This window comes from Nannospalax galili, unplaced genomic scaffold, assembly GCF_000622305.1.
Source record: "Nannospalax galili isolate Female #2095 unplaced genomic scaffold, S.galili_v1.0 scaffold1402, whole genome shotgun sequence".
NCBI classification, from domain to species: Eukaryota; Metazoa; Chordata; class Mammalia; order Rodentia; family Spalacidae; genus Nannospalax; species Nannospalax galili.
The window spans coordinates 748,291-757,110 of NW_008348453.1; the positions used below are offsets into that span (position 1 = coordinate 748,291).

At 49.3% G+C, this 8,820-nt stretch overlaps 1 protein-coding gene across 5 annotated transcripts in view; it reads left to right on the top strand.

The window, feature by feature from the left end:
* Positions 1-8,820, top strand: part of St3gal3 (ST3 beta-galactoside alpha-2,3-sialyltransferase 3) — a 220,428-nt gene that overhangs the window by 137,191 nt on the left and 74,417 nt on the right. The window lies entirely within an intron of this gene.

The window sequence follows — 8,820 nt, forward strand, 5'->3', positions numbered from 1 at the left end:
ATTTGCCCTTTGGAATGGAGTATGTTGCTAAGAGGCCCAAGGGCATTGTGAGTTTTAGCCAAGAAACTGGCTACTTTTCTTTGGGGTCTTTTTACTCTAACTGCCTAGCCAATTCCTACCTCCTATTCTTATCACACCATCCTCTGAAGAGGTAACCCAATTTGCAGATAGGGAATCAGGACACAGACCATTCTGGCTTCTTCCATGCTGAACAGGGACACAGGGCGAGGCAATTGGAGTACCCCTTCAGTGGGTGTATCTAAAAGACTCCCAAATTGCATAACTCTTATCACCATATGGAGGCAGAATCCTGGAGCTCTCAGGCAGTCCCCTGCATTCTTAGCTCCTATGCCAGAGGGAGGCCAGAACCTGGCACTCTGGCAGTCTGCTGAGATCACAGCCGCTACATCAGTGGAGGTCGGAACCCACTTTCTCAGGCTGTCTGCTAAGACCTCCCCTCTTTGCATCTTATATTAATTAATTTACCTATCTATCTCCTCCACCATTCAAGGACCTCGTCACCTCAGTACCCTAAGCTGTATACCCTATCTCTTTCCTCCTTGGTCTGTCTTCCAACCTTTGCAGGTGGGGCTTTAGTAGATGATCATAAGTTGTGTTTTCTTTGGAAAATCTCCTTCCTTAGAGGCCTAGAAAGCCACACAGCTTTGCATAGGTACATAGTGCTGACCTACTGTATGCTGGATTTGTGCTGGGCCTCAGTCTTCTGACTGTTCCCAATGCATCTGAGTCCATCTTTTGTCTTGTCCCAGGTGAGGACCTGAGGACTCCAATCTTAACCCTCCTGTAACTTCTGTGTTGAGGGTGAGGCAGGCAGAAACACCAGCAGAATATCCCAGCTGGGGTGTTGGTCAGCTTGGAACCCATCCTATGCTGTGGGATAAAAAGCGATATGAATGGGTCTGCACCACAATTTATTTTTAAACTGTGGAAACTTTTATAGCAATTTGAGTAAGTGTATGTTGACAAATCTATTAACTTTAAGGTGGAGCTTTTATTTTTCATGCATGTTTAATTTCTCTAGTGATTCCTCATTACAATTTGTACAGAATAGTTTCTGGGACCGAATAGAAATGTCAAAAGAAAAAAATCAATTGGTCCTTCACAGACACTGAAGAGCATTGGGCCTGGCTGGGAAGAGCACAGGCCTGGGAAGAGGCTAGGGTTAGTGGGGTTCAGTCTCCCTTTGCTGCAGTCTGTCCCAGGGCTGAGCAGGGCAGAGCCCGGAGACAGGCACCGAGAAGGCCCTTGAGCCAGAGTGAGGAGACATTGGCTGGTGACTGAGCTGTGGCAGGAAGTGTAGGGCTTCGATTGGAAGATCAGACACACTTCTGGGGCAGTTTCTTCCTCAGTAGCCCAGCTCTGGGCTCCCTGCCACTGTATAGCAGGAGCCCTGGAGGCGCTTTGCAGTAGAGCACAGTCCCTGGTGAGAGCAGGCTGGAGGGCTGCATTTCTGTGGTATTTGAGGATTGATCTTGTCAGATTAGCAGCTCTGCTTTTCTTGGTTCAGGTACAAGAGCCCCACGTGGGAAGCTCTGCTGCTTGTGAAGAGCAAAAGCTGGTGAAAGCAGAGAACGTGATCCTGGCCCTTCTCCCAAGCTGAAGCTGGGGCAGGAGCAGCCTTGTGGGCTCCCTCCCCTGAGGGAGGGCCCATGTCTCAGCTCCGCCCACACAAGTCGTGGTGCGAGACAGCAGCTTGCAGAAAGCAGGATGCTAGCACCTTCGGGCATCGGGCATCGTCCCACTTTCTCTGCTCATCTCCCACAGAGGGAGGTCACTGTGAGTGTCCTCCACCAACAGCTAGAGGGGAGAAGCCTGGCGGAGGTCACACTTCTCTTTGGTGGAGGCAGGACTCTAATCCATACCCTCCCTGTCGTGGAGCCCTCTGCTCTTCTAGACACATACAGCATCCAGGTCTCAGCAAATGAAGGAGTTGGGCTTAGTGGCTTATAACAATAACCTTAGCGCCTGGGAGACTAAGGCAGGGAGGATTGCTGAGAGTTCAGGGCCAGCCAGAGCTACATAGTGAGCTCTAGGCCAACCTGGGCTACAATCTGAGCCCTCTCTCAAGAAAACAGAAACAAACAAGTAGACAAACAAAAAGAAGTTGCCAGAGGGTAGCCCCTGGTGGGGAAGACACCTACCTGACCCCTGGGAAGCAAGTCGGCTGGCAGCCTGTGACATCTTTGTGCCTCTTGTGTTGGAACAGACCCATTGCCCTCCCTGCTCAGGTTCTGAGGGCTCAGATGGGGTTCCCTGTAGCAGGACAACTTGAGAACACAGCCAAAAGACAGACAAAGGGTTGCTGCATCTTCATTTTGTTGCTCAGGCCTCCAGATAGAGTGGCTGGGCCTGGGTCCAGCTGCAGAGCTTGCCCCAAGAAGCAGACACCAAATAGGGCAGGACCATCCAATGGGCAAGGCAATGTGTTTGGGACCTGGGCTCAAAGCTGTGGGGCCTGATTAGGGCTGGCTTGGTGCCTTTTGTCTCCACTGGCCTTGCTCCTTTAACTCCAAGGTGACTGTGGTCACTGAGCTACAGGCCAAGTAAAGGGCTGTGGCCACCTAAGCCTCCATCGCCCCCATCCACCCTCAAACATACCTCCAGGACCAACAAGTGAGATTAAACTCAGGATTTTGTTCAGTATGTGCTCCCCACTTGGAGTTCTTTTGGCCAGTGTCTGCCCATGCTCGGTGCCTGTCTCAGGTTGTCATGTGCACGGGTGCCCTGATAGCCAGTATGCTCATCTCCAGTCCTCCCTAGTGGCTGAAGTAGGAGGCAATGAAAATGACCACTGGTTGGGTGGGTACCATGGGTCCCCTGAGGGAAAAATCCCATCTTTCTTTAATGTGGTCAGCAGCTGCCTCTGGTAGAGCCAGTTTTGCTTATCGCAGGTCTTACTGGGTAAGGAGATAGAAAAGTGCAGGAACTGGCAGAACGGAACACAGAACACCATGTCCACAACTGCAGGTGTAGGGAAGGCTGCTTGCGGGGGGGGGGGGGGGATCCTACTGTGGCTCTGTTTACAGTGGCTCACAAAAATTCATTGTTCTGTGAGGGGCCCAGGCAGCAACATGTCCTGCAAAGTCCAGGGGGTCGGGGTTGTGGTCAGGATGGCTGCGGCCAGGACACCAAGGAACTGATGCACTCTCTCAGCTTCCTACACATGGTGTCAGAGCACTGCACTTCCAGAAGCCCATTTGGCCTGGAAGAACCTCAGTGGGTCCCAGACAAGTAGCATCCACAACATATGCAGTGTGGTGCCAAGTTTGACTTTATCACCAGAAAGCTCCACTGCCACCACTGTGGCTTCTTAAGTGCTTCTGTGATGCTGCTGCATCCAAAAGGCACCTCTTGGGCGCATGTGCTTTGTAGACCCAATGTACCAGTGAGCTGAGTGTGCCCTGGTGTCCCACAAGGAGCCTGAGTTCTGTGACATACCTCTCAAGGTGCGCCTGAGTGGAGCCACCTTTCTTGTAACTTTTGAAAGCTCAGAAAAGTCTGAAACCATGGTTTGCCTTTCCAAAACAACCAGAGATGCTTGATTTTGAATGAGGACAGCCACCATGAAATCAAGATTACACACATCTCTACTGTGCAGATTCTCACAGAAGGCTTCACTCTGGCAGCAGGTAACACTCGAGCCACAGGCATGTTCCTGCAGTCCATAGTGCCAGAAGCAGGGGCTGCAGCCAGCTGATGGCTGGAGCGGATGCAGATGGCAGCTGGAGGCCAGCAGCAAGCATTATACGACTATCAAGCTGATCCCTGACTGAGCACTCAGGGCCTTTTCCTGCTTGTCCTTGGAAATGCAATTCAACTATCTGGAAGCAAACTTCAGGAAGCACAGTATTCACTCACCTGGCGCAGTATGTACACAGTCCATTAACGCTTTAAAGAACTTCATGTTTTAGTGTATCGTTGATACTTACTGGAGTAGGGAGAAGCTGTGCTAAAGCACTGTCAAATTAGTTTTAGTGTAACCCATACCATGTTTTTATGAGTTCCCAAGTTTATTAGAAAGGCCTGGCCTTGGTGTTCCTGCAGAAGCAGATATGGTAGTGATCACTTGGGCCTCTGATTTTATACTGAACTTTGCCCATCTTCAATAGCCAATTTACAGCATCTGTTTCCTACTTTTTACTTACTGTTTCACTTTGTTAAAATGATGTACAGTAATTTGTATATAAAGCATATGATTAAAATCTGTTTTGGATGTATAAAAAATGCACTGTTTTGCAGTCTCAGATTGTTAGGAGAAAACAAAGGGTTCAGGGTCTGCAGGTCAGCCAAGCAGAGCTGTCTGCATAGATGATGCCAGCTCAGGAAAAAAGAGTTCCATCTCTGGTCCATTCAGGAGGAAAGGGTGAGCCTGGTTCCACCATTTCTGGCCTACTCCTCACTCAAGGACCCTACACAGAAGAATCTTGCCAAAGGAAGAAAAGAAGGACCAGCCAATCTCTGCCACACATCTGCATCATAGAACCAGTATCCATAAGCAGAGGTCATTTCCTTATCTGGCCATGAGCCCCTTTGGGGGCAGGGCTTGGGAGTTGGATACGGGAGGGTCACCTAGGGACCTGGACCACAACAGTTATAGCCACCATGTTCCCTCCAGCTGGAGAATGCTCATTTCCTAGCAGCTGTAGACTGGGCTACCTCTCAGGCCTTTTTTGAGGGTGGGCCTGCGTTTGGGGGAACAGAGAACATTGTAACTGAGCAAATTTGGTCTGGCCATGCTTAGACTGTCCTCTTTTGGCACTGCAGTGAAGTTGTTCAGGGGGTGGGGGAAGGACATCTCTGTTCTATGACTTCACCATGGGGTTCTTGATCTTTGTGGTTAGAGCCATGCCAGTGTCCATTCCAGGATCACAGCATCTCATTGTGCTGTTTTAGCAAAGACTGAATGCAGCTGGCATCTCCCCTTTCTCATTCCACACAAGGGAAAACTTATAAGTCATTCAATCCCAGCGTCACTGCTTACCTAACTGTATGATCCTGCACAGGTTTCTTAACCTCATGGGCAGTTGTGATCGTGATGTGTAGCCTGGGGCCTGGGCTACAGTCAGGACAGGAAGTGCTGTTGCTATTCAGTCTTTCCACCTTACCCTAGAGTCTATAGACACCTTCCCGTAATATTCTGGCTAGGAGCTGTCAGGACTTGTATAGACTATACATACAAACCCAGATGATTGGCATTTGTTGATACAGGAATGTTGCACATAGCAAGAAGGTGGCTGTTGGTAACTCCAGCCACACAGGATGCAATTGATAACTTGTAATTTCGTTTTTGGAAAAGCCTTCTGATCGCCTAACAGCTGTCAGAGCACTAGGGTGTCTCCAGGTACCTCACCACTGGACATTGCCTGGTAAACCACTCTTTTACACCTGTGAGCTGTGCTTACCAATCCTCAGCAAGGAATGCCTCCCAGTCTTGACCTTAAGAGCCACTGCTTTACTTTAACAAGCAGCTTGGATGTTGCTGGCACCAAGGACTGCAGTCTGTGCTGGAGGAACTGCTGTGGCAAGCTGTTCCTTTCTGCAGGGGCCTGGGTAAGGCCAGCATCAGCTTGGTGCACTGTCCACACACATGTGCTGCTAGGAGTGTCCCTCCTTGTGTTCTCAACCTTTAAAACTCCACCTCAGATGCTGCCTTGGCTGTGAAACTTTTCCACCTTGGGGCTACCATAGCTCTTTGTACATCTCTCTCTAATACTTTGTAGTTCCCTCCTGGGTCCTCATTCTTGTCTGAGTTTCATCCTTCTTTTATCCTGTGTCACCATTTACTGATTGAACTGGGGTCACCTCCCAGGGCCCTAACCTGTCCTGTCACCATATGCCTCACAGTTGGCTTGGGTTTGAGGAAGGAGGAGATCTTGATAACCTCTGTTGGGTCCAGGTCCACTGTACCTTCATGCCCAGCATTCTGGGCCTCTTGTCCAGCAGCACCATCAGCATCAACAGTGGGGTGAGTCTAAGATGACTGAAAATATATTAAGTTCTAGATCACTCTTCCGTTAAACATTGAGTTTAATGGCCTCTTTCAGTAGCTCAGACAATTGGGAATTGTGTGACTGTTTTTTACTCTTGTGATACATTTTTGGGTATGTGACTTTTTTGTGTTTTAGATTTTATTTACTTATTTATTATTTGTGTATGAGTATATATAAGTGCATACTTGAGCATGTGTGGTGGCCAGAGGGCAACTTGCATGAATTAGTTCTCTCGTTCTACCATGTGGGTCCCAGGGATCAAACTCAGGTCCTATGAGGCTTGGCAGTAGGCGCTTTTACTTTCTGAGCCATTTCACTAGCCAGTAATACATTTTTAAATTTTCATTATTTTTAATTATGTATATGTGGAGAGTATGTGTACATGTGTTACGAGCAGCTGCCTGGCATGGGTGCTAGGAATCGAATCAGGTCCTCTACAAGAGCAGCAAGCACTCTTAAACACTGAACCATTGCTGCAGCCCCCGGAATGCATTTTTTTTCATTGAGTGCAATAAAATTGCATTGGGCACTGGAGAGATGAATTTGAAAAATGTAGCCAGGGAAGCTCAGGATTCTGGTGACATTCACATGAGGTTGAAAGGCAGGGACTCAGCTGAGCACCCACCCCACCCCTGTATCCCAACACCTGGCCTTGGTCTGGCTGCAGTCCACCCATTTGCTGAGTGAGTGGGGCTCTGGGGAGGCCTCGTGCCTGCCTAGGCTGGAAACTGTCACACAGTAGTTTTGCAGGCTATGGCAGGAACCAAAGGATGATAGCTTTGGAGCTTCAGAAAAACTGGCTTGTGAGTGACTTCGTGTGTACCATAGCTATAGACACAGTGACATCTGAAAAAGATTCCTCTGAGCTAGTCTTTTTGGCACATTCACCCAAGTCAAGCCCAAACAAAAGGCTGTTGATGACATTTCTTCTGGATAAGTCATGAAAACTTCACACTGAGGGGAGCATTTTCTGCTTCTGTAGTTCAGAAAACATAAAGAATGAAGATCAAGCCAGGTGTGGTGGTGCATGTCTTTAATCCCAGCACTCAGGAGGCAGAGGCAGGAGGATCTCTGTGAGTTCAAGGCCAGCCTGGTCTATATAGTGAGTTCCAGGACAGCTGGGGCTACAGGGAGACCCTGTCTCAAAAAGACAAAAAAAAAAAAAAAAAAAAAAAAAAAAAAAAAAAAGAAGAAGAAGAAGATCAAGTCAGGCAAGGTGGCACATGCCTGTGATCCCAGCACTCAGGAGGCTGACACAGGAGGAACTCCATGAGTTTGAGGCCAACGTGGGCTACATTGTGAGCTCTAGACCAGGTAGAGGTACATAGCAAACCCTGTCTGACAAAACCAAAAGAATAGGAAAAGCAGGAAGAGGAAGAAGAAGAAGAGGAAGGGGCGGGAGAAAGAAGAATGGCTTGGGGAGTGTGGCTCCATCATGAAGCTAGTGTTGCCCCCTAGCATTGGACATGTCTACACATGGGCTTAATCCTGGGAGTTCCCCGCAGAACAGGCATTCAGGACATAAAAGAAAGTTTCCTCCATATCCTCCGTTTCTGGGGGCTAGAACTTAACCTTTATCCAGATCTGCACCTCCCAGAATGTGATCTTGACCTTGTCCATGGTGACTCCTCACTCTACTCCTCAACGCTAGGGAGCTTAGGTAGAGACTACCTCCTTCCCAGCCCCTGGCACAAGTTCTCTGCCAAGCCCTATACAGAGGAGAGGGGAGGGGAGGAGGAGGAGGAAGAGGAAGAAAAGGAGGAAGGGGAAAGAAAGAGAGGTGAGAGAGAGAGAGAGAATGAATGAGAATCCTGGGTTTCTACTCTATTGCATGGCCCCAGAGAATGAGCCCACCCCACCCCAGGCTCCGTTCATTGGCACAGTGCTATCTGAGACTCTACCATTTGCAGTCTTGAGAAACAACAGAGCAGATGCTCTGAGATGCTCTCAGCAGCTCAACTGACCCAACCCCCTGAACCAGCCAGATGGCCCTGCCCACCCTTCCGCCCTCCCACAGCCCAGAAAGGTATGTACCCTAGCAGCCCACTGATCAGCTTAGTTAGCCGGCTCACAGAGATCCCTGAACAAGTCATATGTCCTCATCCACCTTCCTGTTGCCCTCAAAGTACCCAGGAAGTCCTGCAGACCCATCCTCAGCCCCTAAAAGCAGTCAATTCTGAGCAGTTTGACCTGCTGAGGGCTTCAGGAAGCAGCCAGGTGTCCCTATTTGTAGATCCATGACCCTGAACAACCCCACCCACTCACTCCTGCCCTGAGAAGGCAGCCAGGCAGCCTATCCTGAGTGATTCAGCCCCACTCAGGTTCCCCAGAAGCAGCTCCCAAAGTCGTTGAGCAGCCTGTTAGCAGAAGTTCAGCCGGGCCATGTTTGGCACTGGGAAACATCTAGGCCAGCCTACCTTGGGCAAGTTAGTCCCCAGAGCCCTGGAAAGTCACCTGTCAAGCCTCTGCACCCTGACAAGCACTCCTATTGATCCACTAGGCAAACCTGATCCCTCCATAGCCCTCAGACCAGATAGGCACCTAGCCTAACCAGCAGGATGACAGTTCATGGTATAAAAAGAAATCTAGCTGGGGCTGGAGAGATGGCTCAGCAGTTAAGAGCACTAACTGCTCTTGCAGAGGACCCGGGTTTGATTCCCAGCACCCACATGGCGGCTGCGAACTGTCCTTAACTCCAGTTCCAGGGGAATCTGAAGCCCTCTTCTGACCTCCGCGGCACGAGTGCACTCATATACATTGCAGGCATTACACTCATACACATAAAATAAAAATAATAATTTTTTTTTTA